General features: G+C 50.1%; 1 protein-coding gene and 1 long non-coding RNA gene across 2 annotated transcripts in view; both read left to right on the top strand.

Moving 5' to 3' along the window:
- Window positions 1–912: 912 nt before the first annotated feature.
- Window positions 913–4,290, top strand: LOC148112247 (uncharacterized). The gene is made up of 2 exons (XR_015729577.1): window positions 913–1,626; window positions 3,256–4,290. It is a non-coding gene; the product is annotated as an uncharacterized LOC148112247 (long non-coding RNA).
- A 14,256-nt stretch (window positions 4,291–18,546) lies between these two features.
- ZFHX3 (zinc finger homeobox 3) overlaps window positions 18,547–23,141 on the top strand; it is a 213,323-nt gene continuing 208,728 nt past the window's right edge. The window contains exons 1-3 of the mRNA XM_034426724.3: window positions 18,547–18,566; window positions 20,013–20,226; window positions 20,986–21,947. The gene's annotated coding sequence lies outside the window, so the exon portion shown is untranslated. The remainder of the gene's footprint in view (window positions 18,567–20,012; window positions 20,227–20,985; window positions 21,948–23,141) is intronic.

Here is a 23,141-nt window from a genome sequence, read left to right as displayed (position 1 = left end):
GCGCATTGGCAGCCTTCCTTCCCCCTGGCTAGTCTTTGCTACAGAAGAGGAGGAACCCCAGGATATTGGGGGTGGGAGATGATCACAAATGTCTAAAGCTGCATTTCCTCTTCAGCTGCTCATGTAAATCAGCAATAAAATGGAGAATGGTTTTCTCCCGATTGGATATAGTGATCTTTTTAAAAAATAGCTGTTGTGTTTGCTTTTTAAAACTTAATCATATGCTAGAAAACCCTTTTATTCCGCATATATGAATTCATAAACAGAAGGAAGAAGGTGGGTCAGACTGGGTCTTCTAGAGGTATCCAGGCTCACCCTTGCTTACATTTTATTATCATTCTCATCATTTATTTATCCCAGAATACATCATAAATCTGATATCATTGTTTGTGTTTCTTACACCATTATCTTTAAAAATTTATGCATCAATGTGCAAGCAAGCAAGCAGAAAGCTTTCCAGACCCAGACAGCAGCCCCCGGAGTTGAAAAGCTGGCCGAACTGGGTGGGCCTTGGGGGGCAGGGAATGGCTCTGCAGCCCTTTTCAGGAAGGGCCTGACCCAGAAATGGGGTGGGGGTGGGGTCTCTCTGGGAAGTCCCTACTGAACTACTGAAAGGTCGCAGCAGCGGCGGGAGCCCCCTGCCCATCCCCCCCAGGCTTCTTCCCGACCCGCCTGGCCTGCTCAGCCCCAGAGCAGAGGGGCCGAAGGAACCGCGGGGCGGAAGCGCGCTCGTCTGGGACAGGCCCTGGACGGAGGAGCAGCCCAGAGGGCGGCCGGGGCGGGCTCGCTTGGGGCGCCGCCCGCCCAGTGTGGTCCCCGCCAGGCAGCTTGAGCCGCGCCGGCCCGGAAGGCGCGCCCCCCTCGCCGCTCCGCTAATGAAGCTCCCGGGCTGGTAAGAAGCGGCGAAAAAAGCGCCGCGAATCCTCGGAAGCTTTGCGCCCGATCCTTTCGCGCTTCTCTCCGCGAGCCCCAACCTCGGGGCTACCGGAGGAGGCTGCGGATCCTCCCGCTCCTCGAAGGCACCAGCGCCTGCCAGCCGGGAAGAGGCGCCTCCCTCTGTGCCGGGGGCGGCGGGCTGCAGGGGGGCCGTTCCTCTGCCCCTCCTGGCCGCCACGAGGAGCCACCGCGCCAGCAAAGCCAGAGAGGGGGAGGGTGTCCCGCTCCTACTGGCCGCCTGACCGCCCACTCCAGCGCCCGGCCCCCCACTCGGAGCAAAAAGGGAAGCTGCCGAGGAAAGACGGCCAGGTGGAAAGGCCTTTCGGAAGGTGGTGCGACCCCCACCCGCCTGTGCCAGCCAGCCTCCCCCACTTCCAGGCTGAAGGGGCGCGCGGAGAGGCGGCTCCGGTAGCGGAGGGCTTCCCTCGGCCTCCCAAATGGCGGGGGAGGGGGGGTGTTGCGGGCAGAAGGGCGGTCTACCGCGGCCCTCCGGCCCGACTCCTGCCTGCTTTCCGCTGGTCGCGCTGCCCGTTCAAGGACTGGCCCGGTCCGGCCCAGCCCGCCTGCTGTGGTTGGTCGGAGCGCAGAATTCGCGACCGGCCGGCAGGGGGCAGCCTTTCCCCATCAAAGGCGCCTGGGATCGCCGGGTGAGCCCCGCGGGCAGGGAAAGGAAGGTGACGGCGGGGCTAGGTAAGCGGGGCTGGGACGCCGCGGGAAACGGCCTGCTCGCAAGGCAGGCTTCCCAAAGGGGCGGTTGGCCTCGGAAGGCCCGGGCCCGGGCGCACTTCGGGATAGCCATGCTGGCCGGCGAGAACTCTCCTCCCCGCAGCTTCTGCCCTCCAAAGCGGCCTTTAGTTCCCGCGGTCAGACGGACCAGGCGCTTCGGCGGAGGAAAGGGCTTTTTCGGGCCCCGGCAGGTTTTCTAGAAGTCAAAGCGCCCCCGTCCCCCCACCTGCGCGACTCCCCCTCCCTTCATCAGCCCAATTTCTGAGTTAAATGCTGCCCAATTTGGGGCTCTGGGTAACCAATGCTTTGCTCGGGAGGGGGCTGTTAAATTACCGCTCAGCGCTGTAGCATCAAGCTCTCTCCTTGGCATTTTTCAGCACTGACTTCCATTTTGTTTTGAACATTTAATATTTCAGCAATTCATTACACATATTTGCAACGAGGCCATAAAGATTCATAAGTTGGGCTAAATCTCCCGGTAGTTCAGCAGCGGCTCAGAGGAAAAAGGCAGCGGAATGCTTTTGCTGCAGTTTTCAGGGCAAAGAGCAAGCGAGAAAGATAAGCTAACTTTCTGCTTTGAAATAAAGCGCTAAACTTCCAGACGTTCTCTGTATTTCTAATGCTTCTCAAGATTGAGCTAATACAGGAAAATATTTCCATCATCTTGTGCTTTGCTTTGGGCCTGGAAAAAGGCAGTAGCAGCAGGACCCTTGGTCCTGCTCCAATTACATTGGTGGGGTCATTATAGGGAAATTAACCTGCTTCCATTATTAATGCCTCATTGGCAGATCAGTAATCCAACACCTCCGTCTTTTCTTGGGAGGCAATGAAGTGGGCAACACAGTTGTGAACATTCTGTTTAATAACTATGTTGAGATGGTCGTGCCAAAGTTTTCTTTTAAAATGCAGTCGTGCTTTTTCTAAATGTCCCCAAAATCAGGATTTGCACAACATATACTTTAATCTCAAAATGTGAAAGCTGGTTTTAATATAAACAGGGTTTTAGTTTGTTTTTGCTAAATGAAATAGGGACTAGAATTAATGAAGGGTTTTGTTATGAGTGTTAACATGTTTGTAAATAGAAGCCTTGTTATTTTTTCGCTCTTTGCCAATATTGCTGTTATTTGTTCCATTGTTCCTGTGAATAATATAACAGAAATGCTAATAGTTTAACAGCTGTGCAAGAATTCTAGCCGGCCCCTTTCGGGAATCAGCCCTTGCCCCTCTGAGAGCTGTTCTCAGAATGAAGAGGTGTCTTCCTCTTGGCCTTTGGCTGAAATTCAGACACACAAATGGCTGCTCAGCATTGCATGTCCAGCTGTGCGCACACACACACACACACACACCCATGCTGCAGAAAATCTAAATCTGCCCAGTTCAATTCAGCATTCCTTCTGCATGGAGGTGGGGGGATACAGTTTTTAAAAACCTTCTTTCGTTTGGAGATTAGGGCAAATGTTGAAATGTATCAAAAACAAACAAACTGGAACAAAGTACATTTGTCACATTCTTGGACTCTCTTTTTTCATGCCTACTTCTTTATGTTGCATTTTATAGGCATGCTTCTCATCTCTTGCTGTTTCTTATGTGCAGATCTCCAGTTTGGTAGGATGTGAATATTTCCAAATGGCTAGAAATCAGATTCGTGTAGAAAACACAACCCCACAGTGTCTTCTGAGACAAATACAGGTTTTCTGGGCTTAAAACCCAAGAATGTTCAGAGTGCTAAATGATGCTAGTTAAATGCCCCAGCTGTGTTCCTAGATTGCTGCAACCAGGAATGACAATGGCTGGTGGCCAAAGGACCAGAAGTGCCAGCATTTGCCAGGAGACGGCTGTCTGAAGGCCCAGAAGTCCCTGCCAAGCCCAGGGAGGCTGGCTGGGGACAGCCCTGCTCCCTCCCACCCACCCTAGGCTCAGCAGGATTGGACGCCAGAGGAAGATCCACCTAGCGCTTGGCAAATGGCCTTGGGTGTCCTCCATTGGCTTCTTGGGGATGCCACCCAGAAGCCCAGCTGGTGAAACTAGGAAAGCACAACCTCATTCTCCTTCTTTGACTCTTTGACTCTAAACATTTTACACATACAGTTCATTTAGTGACCATTCAAAGACAATGACACTGAAAAAAGTGACTTATGACCATTTTTCACACTTACAACCTTCGTAGCATCCCTATGATCATGTGATCAAAATTCAGATGCTTGCCCACTATCGAGGAATGGACTTTGAAGATGGCCAGTTTTGCAGAGATGGCGAAGATTTCAGCATATTTAAAAGACTGTTCACAAGAGACTTATGAGTGGGAATGGAAAAGGTGGATAGAATATGTTCAGAACAAATATCAAACTAGAAAGTATCAAATAGCTTTTATTTGAAAATAATGTAATGTAGTGGAAATATTTTAATGTAATGAGGTAAAGAGAAAAATTACACGGGAGGGAGGGGTTCAAGTTTACATATAAGTGTTATATTAAGGGTTTTTTATGAGTATGAATATATTATAGGGAAGTCTGGGGGGAGGGGAGGGTTAGGGAGGGTTAGGGAGGTTGGGAAGTTTGTGGGGGAGGCGGGGGGGGAAAGGGGTGAAAATGTAATTGTAAAACTTTTGCAATAAAAAAAAAAAATTCAGATGCTTGTATTGGTTCATACTTATGACTGTTGCTGTGTCCCGAGGTTACGTGATCACCTTTGCAACCCTCTTGACAAGCAAAATCAATGGAGCCAGATTCGCTTAACAACCGTCTTACTAAATTATCAACTGCAATGATTCACTTAGCAACTGTGGCAGAAAAGGTCGTAAACGGTGCAAAACTCACTTAACAAATGTCTCACTTAACAACAGAAAATTCGGCCTCAGTTGTGGTCGGAAATTGAGGACTCCCTGTACTTGATTCCAGACAAACACCCCCTGCTGCCTGCCTTCCCCCCCCCCTTTCAATGTTCTCCAGGAAGTTCTTTTCCATTTCTTCCCTGGAAATAAATGGCAGCTGCTCAAGAGTTGCAGTGGGGGTGGGGGGCTCTCCTGGTATTGAAAACAAGCTGTGCTTTCTGCAGGAATCCTCCGGCCTCAATCCCGATATTATTTCTGGGCTGGTTGGGGGAAAGCTTGACTGTGTGTGTGTGTGCGTGTGTGTGTGTATGAAGGGACACATTGGGTTGCGGCACCTGCTGTGTTGTCTTTCCGTCTCAGCTCAGACCATAACACAGCCAGTCTGTGGGAAGCCCCTTTCTGAATAAGGCACCCCCCCAGATGAGGGGGCCCACTGCAGATCCAGGCTCTTGCCCAATGGAGCCCAAGGGACTCTGCTTGCTGTGCTGGAAAGGGATTCCCAAGTACTACCTGGGCTGCTCTTGGCTGCCTGGCTTTGTGCTGCCCTGTGGCAGAGGAAGAGTTAACTTCTACATTGGGGCGGGGGCGGGGGGGCAGGCAGCCCCGAATTCACGCCAGCAGAGCGAGGGTTGACCGCTGTCAGGCCGTCTGATGTGCGGCTCAGCAGACCTTCATGCCATCATAAATAAAACAGACAAATTACTTTTTTTTCCTAGGGTGGAATAAGCGCGGGATGGGGGCAATGGGGATGGAGGGGTGTGTGTGTGGCTGATAATTTGGAAGTGGAGTGAAGAATTAGGAGGGGGGATGGTGGGAGTGATCTTCGCAACTGCTCTATGAATCTCTGGATGGCAGCTGAGAACAATGGGGAAGCAAGCAATTACCTCCACTCCTTCCCTTCTCCCAGGCGTAGGAAATATATTCCTGCCTGAGACCCCCCTTTTATGCCTCTAATTCAATTCCTGGACGAAGCGAGGGAAGGCATAACAAAGGAGGGGGGCTGCTTAACAGTTGCTGCCCTCTGGGGACCACAGCAGTTGCAGTTCAGGCCCTGGTGGATTGGGGGGGGTACCTTGCCAGCAGTGAGGCTTCCACTGCTCCCCCTTGATGGTCCCCAGTGTTCTATTCAGGCCCTAGATTGGGGGTTCATCCAAGTCTGAAGCAGAGTCTGTCCTCACAACCTCCTGCCAATGTGCTGACAGCAAAATAAGACCCCTAGTAGCCCATAAGCCATGAGAATTGTCCTGCAGCCTTCCCAGTTCAGTTCGCCACACGTTCCCCATCCGCATCCCCGGCCAGTGCATATGTGTGAGATGCAGAGGAGCTGCGTCCAGCCATTTGGGGCAAGGAGGAGGAGGAAGGAAGCAGCTTGGCCTGGCCTGGGGAAGGGACTCCTCCTCCTCCTCCTCCTCCTCAAGAAATGCCTTCCTTGTTCCCTTGTGGAAAGGTTGGCCTGGGGCTCCCCTTGAGCAGTGTCCCTTGCGGTGGCAGGCTTGGCAGGGTGCCCGCCAAAGGGTTGCCCACAGTCCCATCCAGAGGGCAGCATCAACAGCCCTTTGTGGCTGCAGCTGGAGGTGCAGCCAACTCTGACTTCTGGACTGCCCGCTTGGAAGCCGCCATGGGGCTCTTAGTGCCAAGCAGCTTGGGTTAAGGCACCCCGAGTCTGGCTTTGATTAGCAGGGAGATGGAAGGAGAGGCTGCGTCCTGGGAAGCGGTGGGCTGGAAGGGGGGGCTTGTCACAGCAGGCTGGAATAAATCATGATACAGTAGCTCAGGCTACAGGTCACAAATCTTCTTGAAGATAAAAGAGAGGCCTCTTGACCAGGTCCCAAGCGCTGCTTCCATGTGCTTTCTGTTAGCAAAGCAGAGCCTGGAAAATTTATCAAGAGGCGCAGAGCACTACAAGGTGCACCAGGGACGCTTTCCAGATGTCCCCAAGTAGTTGCTGTTCCCTCCCCCATCCTGGTGCCTCCATCCGCTCTCCATGGCATGAAGAGCCACTCTAGGAACAGCTGACCAGTCGGAGGAATTCAGCCGGGCTGAGAAAGACAGACGAGAAGGCCTGGACGTCCAGCGCTTGTGGCCAAGGAGCCTGAACCCTGACTGCCCTTGTTTCCCCACCAAGAGGTGGCCCAATCTTGAGTTGTTCTGTCAGGGCAGTGGGGGTGCTGAGGAAACACAGAGCAGGAAGAAAGATGGGCTTTCAGCAAAACCACAAAGTTCTACTGGCTCAGAGGATCACTTTGGGTTGCCCCACTTTGGCCCAGCTACATTGCCTGGCTGCCATGACCCATGACCCCTGCCTGTGTAGGGAGCCAGGCCAGCAGCGAGATAACAAAGGGGTAGAACAGAACTCCCCCCCCACTAAGGATAATCATATGCTCTTGCCTGCACCCCCCTCCTCATGCCCAGGGATGAGCAAGGAGGACCAGCAACATGGGGGGGGGGAACGCAGGGCTAGAAATACTTGCAGGGCTGGGTGGGAATCCAATCCCCCACCTCAGAAATCATCCGCAAACTTTCCAATCCGCATTGTAGATTCAGTGGATTTTGTCGTAATTTTACCAACCAGAACCAGATGTGCTTTTCTTTTGACAGAGTGGAATAACAAAATCATATTTGTTCAAACCATAAGGCAGGTAATAAATAACTAGAGATATGATGTTACAGCTTAGCATTCTTCAAAAGGAATGATGAATATTGCTGAAGAATTTAATTTGAGATATAAAGGCAGCATTTGAAGAGAAAACCAGCTGAAGTCTTGATAACATTTCCTTTCCCACTGGGCCAGAGCCAGGGTTGGGGCCAGAACAAAAGTGGTCTTCCACAGATGTGGCCAAGGGGCCAGTCCCATCCGCGAGTGCATTGCAGAAACTCTAGCGTCCTTTGGGAAGACTGGCTCTTGGGATCAAAGAGGAGCAACAGACGTTGTTGGCATGGCAGGTGTCTGCCCTCCAAATCTGGTGCCGGTTAGAAACCATTCATCTTGGCGGCTTCTGCCACGCTCCCCGTCCAGCAGAGACTCCTGTCCCTCAGGGCCAGGAGAGCAGGCCAAAAAAGGCTGAGCAGGGCAGCCCAGCTTCCTTTCTCCCATCAGCCTTGGCAGTTCTGAGCCCTGAGGGGTCTCTTGCTGGCCCCATGCTGATGAGCGAAGGAAGCTTCTTGGTGAGTTATCTAAGCACACTTTCCGAAAGTGCAGCTTCCAATGAGAAGACCTGCTGCTGCCCATCCCTAAATTGTGCCTCATCTTTGCCTTCACTCCTGGGAAATCCACAAAGCCCCCCTGGTCTTTCTTTTAAGTGCCGGGAAGCCCTCACTCTGTGGGAGAGAGGGAATGAGAGGCAAAATGTGTTTCCATTTAGCATTTGGCTGTGTGAAAAAGATGGCTTCTTTCAGGATAACTCCTTGTGCCAAAAGGTTCAACAAGGAGCTCTTTTTCCTAAGCCCAGGAAGCCTTCCTGATCCTGACCCATCCCCAGCCCTGGCCAAGCCAAAATAAAGTTTGGCAGATGGAAGTTTATTGGCAGATCTGGAAAAATCAGCTTTGGTCAGATTTGCAGATAATGGATGTCTTATTTGATGTAAAAGGTAGGCAGGCAGGGGAAGGGAAAGGGAAAGGGGAAAAAGACAGAGAAGGAAGGAAGGGAAAGTTTTTCACAGAAGTAGCCCCTGAACAAAGGTCCTTTCTTTGCACATGTGGTCTTCACACAAGCCAATGGCCTGGCACGGGCTCTGCAGAAGGCAGTTTTCTTAAGGCTCCTCTGTTGGTTACCCTCAAAAGGGACCAGCTTAGGAGCAGCAGGGGTGGCTGTGCCACTGAGGGAGCCCTGAGGGATGGCTGTGTGGCAACAGATCTTGGCAGCTGTATCCAGCCTTGCCTGTTGAGAGAGTCTGATACATGTGTCTTTGATCCCCAAGATCTGAATTACTAAAGCTGATGGCCACAATTAAAGGCAGCCCTGTTGAAAACCTGACCTCCGTCTGCTCTCAACTTCATGTAAACTTTTCAATATGCCTGTAATTTGGTATTAAATTACCCGTGCCTTATTGCTTTCCAGCATAACTCTGTCCTGTTGATTTTTAAGGATATGAAGGCTAACATAAAAGAAAAATGGCACCATGTCTGCATAATTATGTCATGATAGAATTGTTTTTCTGCACTCAGAAAGCCTTGCATAGCTTATGCCTCTTTGGAGAAATGATAACAGGGAAGTCCTCTTTCCCCCTTGGCATGCATAGCATCAGGAAGGGTCCTTTTGGGGGAGGGGAAGGTGCCCTAAAAGGGCTCCTGAGTCTGATTCCTCCTCAGCCTCTCCCCCCCAAACAGCCTTTTTTTTTTTTTTTTTTTAAATTTGATTTATATGCCGCCCTTCTCCGAAGACTCAGGGCGGCTTACAATGTGCTCAGCAATAGCCTTCATCCTTTTGTATATTTATACAAAGTCAGCTTATTGCCCCCACAAACTGGGTCCTCATTTCACCTACCTTAGAAAGGATGGAAGGCTGAGTCAACCTTGAGCCTTGGCGAGATTCGAACCCTGCAGTAATTGCAGGCAGCTGGTCTTAATAAGCTTAATAACAGGGTGCCTTAAACCCCTGTAGTACCAAGCCTTCCCTTGTGCAAGAGGCCAAACTGTGTCCCAGATTCAGACCGGCTCTCTTTCGGCCAAACTGATCTCCCCCCACCCCCACTCGAGCTCTGTGCATAATTTCCCCTCCTATTGCTAAACTCTGGAAGGATGGGGCAGATATTTAGCAGCATTGCAAAGAACAAAGGCGGTTGGTTGGTTGACAACCCTGGCTGGCCGTGACCCCTGCCAGAGATAAGGATTCCCCTTCTGAAGCCAGCACCTGCCTGCCTGCCTGCCTGCCTCCCTCCCTCCCTCCTCCCGATTTCTGAAGGAGCTGGTGAGGGAGCAGCCTCTTTCCTTTGTCTGTGGCTCATGACTGGAAAACACCCCAAGAGATGCCCTGGGATTCATGTCAGTGGATTGAAGCTGAATCTTCTGCATGGGAAGAACGGGGGCAAGTGATGCCTCCACTGCTGCCGCTCAGGGGAGCTGCTCTTCCTGGGGCACGGCGGCAACCTAGGTAGCTACTTTGGGGTTTCTTCTTCGTCCCAGGGCTGCTGTTTCCACAAGGCCAGCACCAAACTCTCTGGTATGCAGGCCCAGTGTGCTTGGGGGCAGGGAGTAATCTGGGTGAAGGACCCAGGGACGGCCGAGGGAGGAAAAGCCGAGAGCCGTTTGATTAGCCGAGGCCTCTCTTGCGAGGGAAACAATTGAGCCAAGGGGCCAAGATGGAGGAGCTCTTCCTTCCTCAGTGCTGCTCTGAGAGGTTTTGCAGGAGATCCTAAGAAGGTGGTTGAGCTGGCTCTCTCTAAAACGTTATAAGTAGAAAAGGCTTTCCTAAAAACTCCGTCGTCTTCCAGGAATTCAAACCAGGAAAAGAAAACATAGAACTGTAGCCAGAATCAAAACCAACAAATGCCCCTCCCCCCCGGCCATTGTCGTCAAAAGGTGGCATTAGAGCCATTGTCCTAACTGACTTTGAGTGGCACCTACCCCAATACGGTAATTGGATTAAAACCAAATAGGAAGAAGAAAGAAGAGCTGTTCTCAGGGTCTCTGGAGGGCGCCAGGTTGGGGAAAGCCGGAGGAAGGAAAGCAAAGCTTGAGACAAAGGATCAAGCCGTCTCTCTCCCTCTCTCTGCCTTTCACGCTTGGGGTAATTCCTGGAGCAGTTCTGATTTCCAACCTTTTGCTCTGGTTGCAGTGCAGTTGCTGTACGATGACTGATACAGAGGCTCTCAATTATCAAATCATTTTATTTCCTATTGAGTTGCAGGTAAAGTGGGCCCTGGAGATGCGACGATCAGGATTGCCTCTAACAGAGGAAACTGCAGCTGGAGTGTGTTGGAGGGAAGTTTAGAAAGAAACAGGATCTGCTCGGCTGCTCAGACTTTAGCATCTTCCTGCTTAGGTAGAATAAAAACAACTCTGCACCAAGAGCCGCTGTGTCTTCTCCTGTTAGGCAGCTCTGGCCCAAGAGCACAAAGACCTCCAATTGGGGACCCTCTCTGACTCAACCCTATTAGCCAGCGAACTGAGGGGGGGCTTCTGGCAAAAGAGAGGGGCTGGGAAGGCCCATTGATCCAAATGGAGTCATCCAGGTTAAAATTCCGGCCTCCCCTAAGAGGCTGCATCAGAGGAGCCCACCTGCCCTTTGATTGACGACGGAGGGCAAGCATCTCCAGAGGGGAAAGCATCAGAGGAGTGGGGGGAAGCTGGCGGAGGGGAGACGTGGTCAGGCTCAATCCTGGAGGGTTTGCAGGCAGGCAGGAGGTCAGCCTCGTTCCTCTCTCCCACAGGTCAAGGCACAGCAGGTGCAGCAGCTGCTCTTCAGAATCTGCCACAGAACAGAGATCGAGTCTCCTTAGGGCTACCAGGTTTGGACCCAAAAGTCTAGGCAACCAGTTCACGGCAGCAGCAAAGAGCTCTCCTCTCTGCCTAGTGGTCGTCTGGAGTTTTGCACCCCACTTGTTATTCTTCTGGCCCCCCTCCCCTGAGGATATTATGGAGAGCAAGGAATGGGGGACCCCTCCCACCTGTAAGGAAGCAGCTGATGCCCGTTTCTCTTTGGCCACTCCTGAGCAGTGCCCAGGGCCTGGTGCCCCTGCCATGGATGGGGTGTTTGCCCTGCTCTTGTTTGCATCAAGTCAGAATGCATTGTGCTGTTTCCTTCCTAGGCAGGGGGTGGCACTATTTCCACAAAGTTGTGTGGCAAAACTCTTGTTCAACAGGAAGTGATTCCCACACACCCCCTCTCAAGTTTTCTGCATCTTGTATGTAAACTGTTTTATGCAGGAAAAATTATGGAGAAGCAAGCCCCTGCCCATAACTACAGCAGCCGACTGCCACTCCAAAGGGCGCCCTGGCCAATGGGGACCTCAGGTGGCACTCCCCCCCCCCCCCGGTGGATGTCAGCAGAGGAGCTGAGCATCATCTTGCAAGTCAGTCAGTGGAACCGTCTAATTCAGGGCTCAGTTGTGCCCTGATCAGAAAGGAAAGAATTTCTTGGCAGTGCACCTCAGCCGTCTGGGCCCTGGAAATGACATAGCTCTCCAGTCCCTGGAGACCAAGCTTTAGGCACTATTTGGTACAGATGATGCAATTCGGTCTTTCCCAAGAGCTCCTGCAACTGCCTTGGCCGCCTCCTTTTGCTGACAAGCTCAGCACCAGCCCAGCCTGGCTCCCAGGCAATGGTCTGGGGCCCAGGCCATCGGCCCTTGAAGACGGCGGGTGGCCCCTGCCAGTGCTGTTCTGGGATCAGCTAATGTGGCCAATTTTCCTGCTCGGCAGAAAATGGGCATTATTTCTTGTTTTTAAATCACAAATCTGGCAGTGCATCGGTGTTTCTGACTCTCACCCCTCCCCCAGGGTTTCAAGGGGGGAAAAGCTCCCTTCATCCTAAATAGACTTGTCTTCTAGAAGCAAAATCCAAGCACTCTTATTATGAACGAACTGACATTGTCAATAGGGGGGTAAGGATGAAAACCTTGAGGGGTATCACAATTACTGTTTGGATGACAGCAGCAAAGATAGCGTGGTTCGAGCATACCCCAAAATTAGCATAATTGGGATTTTTTTTCTGCATTATGCAGAAATTCTGCAAGTTGCTTTTATCAGACCCTGAAAGGGAGGAGGTCATCCCCCTTGGCTTGCAGCCTGCCATAGAAAGGCCAAGGGAGAAGGTGCCCTGCATTTGGCTCTCCCTTTCCCAAGTGCCAGGGCAGATGGGGGAGAAAGGCAGGCAGGCAATGAATGACTGAAAGAGGCCAAATTCTCTCTGTTGCTGGCTTGGTTTGCAAGGGCAGAGAGCCAATCCGTAAAATCCTCAGCCTGTGTTTCTCATGGCAAAAAGGGCTGCCTGGTTTGCGCTGGGGGGAAAAGGGGCCAGGGAGGAATTATGCAGAAGGCAGAAATGCTGGCTCTGGTGGGGAGAAGCAGCAGCCTTCTCTCCCTTGGTGGGATTATGTCCCTTCTCATAACCGATCAGCTGCCTGATCAGAAATTCATAGCAGAAGCCATCTCTGGCTGCCTGATTGAATTTAAATAGCTAAAAGGGGGCTTGGAACTATGGCAATCCCTCTCCATCTTTCTCAGTTGCTGACCCGTCAAAATGCCAGCCACCACCTTGTCATCCTTTCTGCCATTTCTTTTCCACCCACCACCATTTTATATTCGGCATGAACTAGCATGATGCGAAGTTATCAGGAAATGGAGGATGATATGGGCAAAGACAGGGAGGGGCGCAGGCACACACAAGGAGGGAGGGGCAAGGAGGCGGCAGGCACGCTGAGAATTGGGAGGGCAGAAAATGGTAAATTGCTGCTGTCATACTCTCCCTGGGACAGTAAAATCTGTTTCTAAAGGCTCTCCCCTGCCCTCTCTCAATTATTTTTCCTTCTCTGAACCCCCTCCCTTAAAAGGAAATAATTCATGATAAATATCCAGAGGGCAGCTGGAGTAAATCAACAGAACGACCAGCCACGAGAAGCTCTTTGTGCCACGAGCAACAGTGTCCGTTCATCCATCCCTCCAGCTCTTCCTTTCAGGAGAGGATGGAGTCTGAACCTAGGGGCCCACAAGCACAACCCTGAGATGCTGGGGGGAGGGGGGAGGCTGCCAGATGGGTGATGGACCCCCCCACCCAGCCACAAAAGGCAAGGCAAAGTTCTTGCAGAAAGAAATGGCCAGTCATCTTCATGGGACTCTCCCAGCAACAGGGATGCAACGACCTCTTGCCCACATGCCTTCTGCCAGAAAGTGAAAACAACGGCAGGGACAAAGTGACCTTGGCTGGAAGGGCTTCCCCTCCTTCCAACTTCCCTCGGGTGCCTGGACATGACACTCCTCTGGTGCCCCTTGCACACAGGTTCCAAGCTCTGTCTCTTGCTGCTTGTCAATCCCCCAGACAAACCAGGCACAACTAGATGAGGTAGACTTACTGTTACATTCACAGACTCTTGCAAGTCTGAAGGTACAAACTTCTCAGTGCCACTTTTAACTGCTTGATCCATTAAGGCAGGTCCTTCCTCAGTTTCTTCCCCTGACCATTAAGTCTGGTGGCTCAGGGCCTGGTGGCTCAGCAGACTGATAGCATTGCGATTAACACCAGCTGTCTGCAATTACAGTAAGTTCGAATCTCACCAGGCTCAAGGTTGACTCAGCCTTCCATCCTTTCTAAGGTAGGTGAAATGAGGACCCAGCTCCTATTGGTCCTACCTTTGTTTTCTTTTGCCACAGTCATTCTGTTTCTATTTGCGGGTCTTTGTATGTTATTATCTTCTCCAGTTCTTTCTCTTCTATTCTGCTGTTTCCAGGAACTGCCATGTCCATTATCCAATCATCATCAGAATAGAATAGAATAGAATAGAATAGAATAGAATAGAATAGAATAGAATAGAATAGAATAGAATAGAATAGAATAGAATAGAATAGAATAGAATAGAACTCTTTATTGGCCAAGTGTGATTGGATACACAAGGAATTTGTCTTGGTGCATATGCTCTCGGAGTTCATAAAAGAAAAGATAAATTCGTCAAGAATTATAAGGTACAACACTTAATGGTAGTCATAGGGAAACAGTCAATATAAATCTTAAGGATACCAGCAACAAGGTTACAGTCATACAGTCATAAGTGGGAGGAGATGGATGATAGGAATGATGAGAAGATTAATAGTAGTGCAGACTTAGTAACTAGATTGATAATGTTGAAGGAATTATTTGTTTAGCAGGGTGATAGTGTTAGGGGAAAAAACTGTCCTTGTGTCCAGTTGTTCTGGTGTGCAATGCCCTATAGCGTCATTTTGAGGGTAGGAGTTGAAACAGTTTATGCCCAGGATGCGAGGGGTCTGTAAATATTTTCACAGCCCTCTTTTTGACTCGATAAAATACAATATCATTTTGTTTTCCATAGGTGTTCATTCTTAAAACTCTTTTTCTTTTACTCTCCTTTTTTTTAATGGAAAGAAGATAAAGCATTACCAACCGCTCAGAGGGCATTAAGAGAAAACACAAAGCAGCTGATGGTAGCTCTGCCCAGAACTGCCCCGTGCCCCACTGAGCAAGAGAGGCAGGCCTACCTGGGAAGAAGACACCCCCCCACCGTAGGATTGGCGGGAATTGGAGGCATGGATGGCCCTTAAAGAGGACTGTCTACCCTTTCCCTCACTCTCTTTGATTTCATAGAGGTGTCAAAACCTCTCAGAGGGAAAAAAATCACATTGACAGCTTTTAATACTCCCCTTTTTGTCTTCAGAAATTATAAACATCTGAAGCAAATTAAAGGGGGGGAATCCCTCCAGATGCTTTCCAGATTTGCATCCTCCACATTAACCACCTTCCATCCTCAGACATTCTGTTCCTTATTACAGTTGAAAGGCAGGTACCTGGATGGGAGGGGTTAATCTCAAATTGCTGGAGGTTATGAAGTCTGTTGGCGCTGGCATCATCTCCCTTTGGAGCAGGGAGCTTCCTTTGGGAGCACAACCTTTCTTGGAGCATGCCAGGAAAGGTCCAGCGGGGAAAGAGCAGCTTCCAGGGCAGCAATGAGCTTTCACTCTTAACCCTTTTGTCTCCTTGATTGGTGGCCCAGAAGCTGCCCTTGTGGGTGGATGGGGTGGAGGGTAGAGGAGATCAGAGATGGGGAAGGACAAAGCGACTGCTGGCTGGGGAGGGGCAGATCTTCCACTGGGAGGGGAAAACAGTTCTGCTTTGGCCTAACAGGTCATCCTTCCCCATCAGCCTGGGAGGGGAAGCTTTGTCCATGGCTGGTATTTAAGGTGCCCCAAGGAAATTGTTGCTGACATGCTTTGTCTCCAGAATCCACATGGACTACTATGCCAATTTGGTGCCGGGGCCACCTGTGGAATGAAGGGTGGCCATTCACATGCCAGCCTGGCCTTGTTTCTGGCTTGTCGGAGTTGGCAGGGAAGGTGGGTGGCATCACGGTGCTCCCTTCGGGGCCCCACCTGCTCTTTCCCGCAGGTCTGAAGCCCATAAGAGGGGCAGGCCCAGAGAGAGCAGGACGCAGAGCCGGCTGAAGCGCTTTGGAAAGCACCCTCAGGACCCTGGCTGGTTCTGTTGAACACTGTTGAACAGTTACAAGGCCTTGGGCTCCAAAGTGGCTGGCTTCCTCCATTTCCTGCTTGCCAGCTCTCCCCTCCCACCTCCGTCTTCCTCCTGGCTCAAAAGGATTCTTTACTTACTTTGTACCCTCCTCAACAGGGAATTCCCATCTTTGGTCCCCACCCCCCCCCCCACCCCATTTGGAAAATGAAGTCTGGAGGTGGCCCACTCCCTAGGGCAGAAATGGGGGCAGGGGGCAGGGGGACCTCCAGGAACAACAGCACTTGGGAACCCGTAAAATCAGAGAGATGTGGAGGGCAGACACAACAGGAGCATCTTCTCTGGGCCTAAGCGGGCCAGGTCCAAGCCAGCCAAGTCTCGAGCCAAGAAGCGTCATCTCGTACCCATGACTAGCCCGGGAAGTGGCGCTGCCATCCAGCGGCTCGGGGAGTCGTGGATTACCATGGGCTGAGGCACAGCAGTTTTCTGTGCTCCCTCCGGAGACCAAGACCCTTAAGGAATAGCCGCTCCCCGCTCTGGCGTTCGTTAGGCCGGCATCAGCGGCACCCATTCCTCCTGTAACTGGAGGGCACCAGGCGCTCATCTGTCTGGCTGCCTTTCCTGCCACTTCCCACTGCCATGTTTCCAGAATCACAAAACCTCCAAAGGCCACGGCACAATCCTTTTTGGGGTTTCAGGACCGCAGCCGCTGTGACTGCAATGGTTTAAAAAAGAGGAGGTACCGGGACACTCGGGGAAAGGCGGTGCCGAAGAAGTCAGCTCATTTGGACACGACAAACATCTGCATGTTCCATTCTGGAGGAAAAAAGCAGGCAGGCAGAAAGCAGGATGGCAACCTAGGTCTGGAATATGCGACAGAATTCAACTTTACAAAAGAAAACCAAAGTGATATTAGGCAAAATGCACGTTGGATCCCAATCTGAAAACAAGTGTTGCTTAAGGATGCGCTTAGCCTGGGGCTCTGAATTGGTCTGTGCGCCCTTTCTGGCAACATGGATGTTGCCACGTTATTGAGCTCCAGGCACAAAAAATTCGCCCATTGCCTCGGTGGCTTAAAAGTAGAAAAGCTTGAGAAAACCAGCTGAGCGGGAGTCTGTGCTTTCTTCAATGACCCCGTTCTGGAGCAGCCCCTGCCCCCGGAAATGACCCTTGCTCTGAACCACACCTGGGACAACAGGAGGTTGTTTGGGTTCCCTGGTTGCAGGATCCCTGGTAGAGCTTTTCTGCACTTTGTAAAAATGCCACACACTTTGGGAAAAAGGATTGCCATTTATAGTCGCTTTTTGACAGTTGTATAAATATTAAAGGATATTACACCCCCACAGCTGATTATATTCCTCCCAACATTTTGCAATAAATCTCACCTTTTTATGATGAGGGAGGGGCTCTTAGGCTTAAATATTTTACGATGTTTGGAGATATTCTTTAAACAGCCTGGATTTATTATTAATGGTTTAAACATTTATAACAGCCTAAAAAATTCTGAGGTATGGTTCATGCTACAGTTAAAGACCAAGGTTATTTTTTCAGTGTGGAGTGTTTTCTGCTGACAGAGACAATGGTTGTTCTCTGGGTGCTGGAAAGCTCCTCTTCCCCCCCCCCTTGAAAAGGTGAAGGATCCTTCTCACTAGCCAGGAGTGGGAGGAGGGGAAGTGCCGAAAGGCTGGTAGCACTGATGCCCACCACATCAAAATCTCACACTGGCTGCTTTGGATGGACGCTCCCAGGGGTCCCTCATTTTGGTGAAGGGTTGCAGCGGATGATGTGTTGGAGACTCTGGGTGCCTCTCGGAGGGCAGCAGGGCCTGGGGAGGCTACCTTTTTTTAAGGTAATATTTTTTTTGTGATAAATGATTTGAGTCTTCCACATTGACTTGGACAATGTAATGAATATGTGATATTCAGCCAGAAAACAGCCAGAAAACAGAGGATGCACCTTTCTTGCCCACCCCCACTCCGTTGTTCATTGGTGTCTAAGGAACAAAAGGCCATCGGGTGTGTTGGTGGGTGTGAGGCACTCCAACAAAAGGAGCCTAGTCAGAACAACAGCTTTGTCAATCTAGAGCGATTTGGGTTAGGGTTTTTTAACACTTCCATGCCTTGACAAACATAATTGGTTCACTTGATCCTCAGAACTCAGTTGGGGGTTAAATTGGAATCCAGACATCAAAGAATCCCCCCCCCCCCGCAGAACCAAATTTTATCCATTTCCCCCAGTTCTCTTAATTTAGCAAATTTCACCAGACAATGTATTTCCTGACCTTTGAAAGCTTTCCCAAACCCACAACACCAGCCCAGACGCACACGGGGAACAGTTGTTCACCCATCAGTATCTCTTTCTTGCAAGCTTTCCTTGTTGTGCTTTTCCACAAATGCAACACATGGCACATTTATGGCTGTGTTGGTTTTTACTTGCTCTGCAGTTCTCCATCATCGTTCTGCCATAACACAGTGTGGCCCTTCTCACAAAGAACCAAGGCTCCAAAAGCTGGTGTCCAAGATACCAGGGGTGGGTGAGTGGGAGTGTGGGTGGGCTGCTGTTTGCCTTTTACCCCCTCCCCTCACCCCACCCCCACCTTATCAGATCCTTTTTGCAGCAGGGATCTAAGGGTATAAATCTGTTTTAAAATAAGAAGACAAATCCTGTTTCCTTGTTTGTTCTATTTCTTTTGCTTGGTGAGAGCATGGCCCGGGTGTGGTTTCCCCCTTCACTTGACCTGTGTTTTTGCATTGCATTGCATTGCCGCAGTTGGTTTCAAATTGCATTTAGATGAAGTAACTGAAGAAAAGAAAAAGCACCATCTACTTTTTTGTTGCTTGGACCTTTTGTAGGAGGAGGAGGAAGGAACAATTGCAGTGGGGCAGCAGCAGCATTTGTGAATACAGAACAGGGGACACCCCTTTTTGCAAGCAGGGAAGGAGGTAAAATTACACAGATAATGAAGTTCTGCACAATTATACTATCTGGGATTTTAGCTATCTTCTGGAAAAGAATGTTGGTTCTAACACTGAAGCTGGAACTCAGCTGTTGATGTCCAGCTGATTGGGGGGGGGAAGGACTAATGCATCAGCCCCCTCACCCCCAAAGCAGCCAAGCAACTGACCACAGTTCTCCCGTTGGAAACCTGCCTTTGGAAATGGTTTTGCAGCCAGCCAGCCAGCCAGCCAGCCAGCCAGCATATGTAGCAGGCAGCCTTGTCATCACTTATTTCTGGCACAACTCTGGTATTATTGTTATTATGGTTATTATTCCATCCCCACCCCCACTCACGAGCTGCCTCCTCTCCCCAAGCAAATTGCCTCTGCCTATCTGTCTGCTGGTCCTGGAGCGAGGCAGATAAAGTGCTTTCAATCTCCATGTCCTGTTGAAGGGAGGCGAAATGGGGGCAGGCTGGTCCCTGTGGCCCAGCAAGTCTTGGCTGCATCTTCTCCCCCCCACCACCACCACCTAGAGAAGCTGCATCTGAAGACTTTGGAGCTCGTTCAGGAAGGCCAACATCGTCTCTTGCTTCCAGGCAGTTATTAACAGTGGTGCTGTTTGTGGAGGAGTCCCAGCTGTGGCCTTAGCAAAAAATGTTTTGCTTATTAGTGCCCTATGGCAAAAAAAAAAGCAGCTGAGCACAGGAATCCCCCCCCCAGGACAGAAGATGTAGGGCTGGGGAGGAGCATACGGGAGAAAGCACATCCAGGGAAGGGAAGGGAAGGTCTGTTAGGACAGCTCTTTGTTGTTGGAGGAAATGCTGGATTTTGATGGTTGAAGAGAAAGCTGCTAATCTCTGGAACTCTTGCAAATTAAGGTGGACTGATTGGGCTTCTGAAAGCCCATGGAGGGAATTGGGGAGCCCTGCGGCCTTTCCAGGCAATGTCACAGCCACCCCTTTCTATGTCCCTCATGCTCTTTTTGTTGTCCTCTCAGGGTGCAGAATTTGAACTTAATATTCCATGAATATTCTTCCGAGCAGGGCCCGGTTTCCTTAGCTGGGTGGGGATGGTTCTGGTTGGCAGCACATGTTCGGCTTGGAGAAAGGGTTGGGACCAGTGGGCCTCGGAGGCATGCCCCCCCCCCAGCCCCAGGAAAAAATGGCAAGTTCAAGGGAGGGGCTGCCTACAATCTGGGGGTGGGAGGAGAAGAAGATCTGGGAGAAAGCCCCCAACCTGGATTTGGGCTCCCAGTCCATCTCTCCTCCTCCTCCTCCTCCTCTGTGGATGCGTGGCAGAGCCCTGTGTTGCCCAGGGAAGCTCTGGCGGGAACAGGATGGCTGGGCAGTAAAGAAGCCGGGCGAAGCGGCCTTTGGAACCTCTGTTCCCTGCTGTCCTCCCTGCGCTTGTCTGCTTCAATGTTAGGGCTGAAGTGAAATGTTTCCACAGAAAATGCAGATGAGGCAGCCACGAGGCCTTCCGGAGGCTGCTGGCCTTGGAAAGGCTGAAGGAAGACGTTCCTTTGAAGACGGAAATCAGCTTTCACGATCCTTCGGGTTGGTGTTCTGAAGCAGCAGGAACACAATTACGTTGAAGAAAATTTCTTCTGTTTGCCATCTTTCTTCGGAATGCCCAACAACTTGTGCTGGCTGAGGCATTTTAGGTAATTAAAATAGATTATTTCCTTTTTAAAAAGTCAACTATATATTTTAGCGTTTAGAAATTGGATAATGTCTGGAAAACCGCTGGAGAGGATCTCTCTGTCCGAGGCTTTCCAGACAGCCCTGCCAGAGGGAGATGGATCAGCCTGGGCCCGGCCTGGGTCACTAGGCCAGATTGGTGCTCCTGCCTGTCAAAAGGCAGGCTTGGTGTCTGAACGCTGCCCGACCTGGGGCTTTTCAGTCGGTGGGATCCAGAATTTAAAGGATGGAGTCAAAAGAGCAGCTGCTGAAGCAGATGGAGGGACAGGGGGAAGACCCCTGCACAGAATTCTCCCATCATTTTGTTGAGAGTAACCTCATTCCCAAAATAGGGATTTCTTATTTCTTCAGTTTTCTTACATGGTCTATAACAACTTCCTATTCTGGAAAGAAAGATGAGGAGGGTGGAATATGAGTTGGTGAGGAAGCAGCCTATTCTCTGTTTGCATTTTTAATCCTTTCTTTTTAATATCTGTACTTGCAAAAGTTCAAGTGTTGCAAGGCATCTACTTAGCAGCTATTTTCCTTCACTTGCCATGGAAGGATGAGGTCTCATTTGGGACACCCTCTGTAATAGCTAAAAAAAGTAAAGTGTCATTGAAAAGTTGAGGTTGCATTGTCACAGAAAAAGGATGATTGTCTTATGCCAGAGAACGTGATATGTCTTACCTGAGTGACCCCCTCACTCATATGGTTAACTGACACAGATTTTTTTTCTCTAGGATGTTGAAAAGGAACTGTGATGTTGCTTCTTTCTGCTTCCCTCTCTGGCTTGGAAACTTCAGTCAAACCTTCCCATTTATAAATTGGGACCAAGATGCTGTTCTGCATCTACAGTCACTTGCAGAGTGGTTTGTGAGTAAAAGTTCCCACATCTGTAGGAACAGAGAGATTGCTCAGGCTCAGTTGGCCTTTCCTGACACTAGACACCTCTAGAGCTACAGCCCAGACAAAGGGGCACATCTTCAAAACTCACTGGGAGAAGGGTGCACATCGTCTGGCAGTTCCAGAAGTGAACTGATTTTGCAGCTAGAGAAGTACAGAATTGCATCACTACAGTGGGAAGGAAAGGAGTAGGAAATGTGCTTCTGGAATTTAAGCCCTGGGTGTGGTTTGCTCTAGGCATCACAATTGCTTCCCTGCCCCATTGCTGATGTGCTATTCCATCTGACACTGTGATGGCTGTTTTGAGAGCAACAAAGAGCCTTGTGATGAGAAAGAGAAAGAAAGAATCAAATGCTTCCCAAGGTGATTCCTTGCTTGTTATTTACTGAACTGTTAGAAACCCTTGCAGTTTGGGGACAAATACAACTTGGAGGCATCCTGTGCCCAGATCTGTCTCCCTTCTTTCTAGAAGTATCAAGTCTTTGAAAACAAGTGGAGGTGTCTGAGATGATGGTGGGCAAGAGGAAACCTTTGCTCCTGTCTGCATCACAAATCCAGGGAGGACCTTGGCTTAGTTTTCAGGCTCTCCATTCAGGAGGAAGAACTTGTGGACTGCTCATATCCTTCCCTTGATTGTTTGAAGGCCCATGAAGTTGTGGTACTCTGAACGATGGGCACGTGTGACTCTCGCAAGAATCTCAGTGCCTCCTTCCGTCACCTCATCGTAATGGGGGCTCCTCTAGTGAATCCATCACTACCTGCCTTACTGATGCCTCTGTTTGTTGCTGTTCCTCTTCAGGTAAAGGTCCGGCATTGCCTATTATAAGATTATGATTGCTGCTCTTGGTTCACCCCTTGCATGTTTGGTACTTGGACTGAGAGGCTTCTTTTTGGTATGTGTTGTATTCCTGGAAAGGGGGTGCTGTTTGGGGCTGCCTTCAGGGTTTTGACTCCAGTCCCTTTCTGCATCCGGATGCCACTTCTCTGAATGATGGGAAACACTGGATGAGACCTCTTTGCTTCATGCCTAGGAGCCTCTTGTTTCTGTGAACCGGAAACGGTGGTGAAAATTGACTGGGAGGGCATCCACTTTGGAAATCAACTCTTTCCCCCTCCCTGTCCCAAGAGGGCCTGATGGACATTCCAAAGTGGGTCTTTCCTGCCACTTACATTTCCTCACACATCTGCAGTTGCCTGGAGTTGGCTTCCACTTGCCTCCTGGCCCAGTTCCAGCCCGTGGAGGCCAGGCCTCCCTGTGAACTCCGTGTGTGACAAATGTCAGCCAAATGTCCTTTGGTGCAGCTGTGGGTGCCCTTGAGGGAGGTATGGACTGGCCGTGACATTTTATTAGGTTGATTTTTACTGGCGTAAGTAGAAGTTGTGAACAAGAAGAAAGAGGAAAAGGAGGAAGCAGCCCATACATTAAACTAATAATTCTAGGGGCCAACGAACAAGTCATCCATGCAGCCTAGAGAGTCACTCTGGTAAACACATTTATTTTGGTTTATGCTACTCTGGGAGTCTTGGAACTACTGTATCTATTTCTTTAGTTGGTTGGCTTGTGTGATGATGAGAGACAAATAATGTTGGAGCTTTTTAATTTTTAATAAGGAGATGAGGATTCCCTCTATGTGTTGTGCCAGTCCTGGGATCTGTCTTCCAAACCAATATGAATCTGCAAGGAGTTGTGAGACAGCAGCTCTGGAAAAGTCTGTTTTCTCTTGGAAGAGGAGTTTCCTCAAGAGATTTCAGAGCTGGGGCTTTTAAACCTGGTTTTCTGCAGCTGTCCTTTCCATCTTTCATGTTTCTGTAAGCATTAAATAATTGCAGATCTTTTGGACTCTAATGATTAGTTCCTCTCTGTGCAGGGGATGAGGGCAGAAGAAGCAGACTGCCAGGAAGGAGGAGGTAAGTTGAGTCACAAGGGGGGGACTGAGTCCAGGTAGGGTCCTTGCTGTTCACAGGCTGTTAATGGAAAGATGCTCTTGGTGAC

Source organism: Pantherophis guttatus, chromosome 11, assembly GCF_059756535.1.
Source record: "Pantherophis guttatus breed Tessera chromosome 11, ASM5975653v1, whole genome shotgun sequence".
NCBI classification, from domain to species: Eukaryota; Metazoa; Chordata; class Lepidosauria; order Squamata; family Colubridae; genus Pantherophis; species Pantherophis guttatus.
This window is presented reverse-complemented; position numbering and strand designations above follow the sequence as displayed.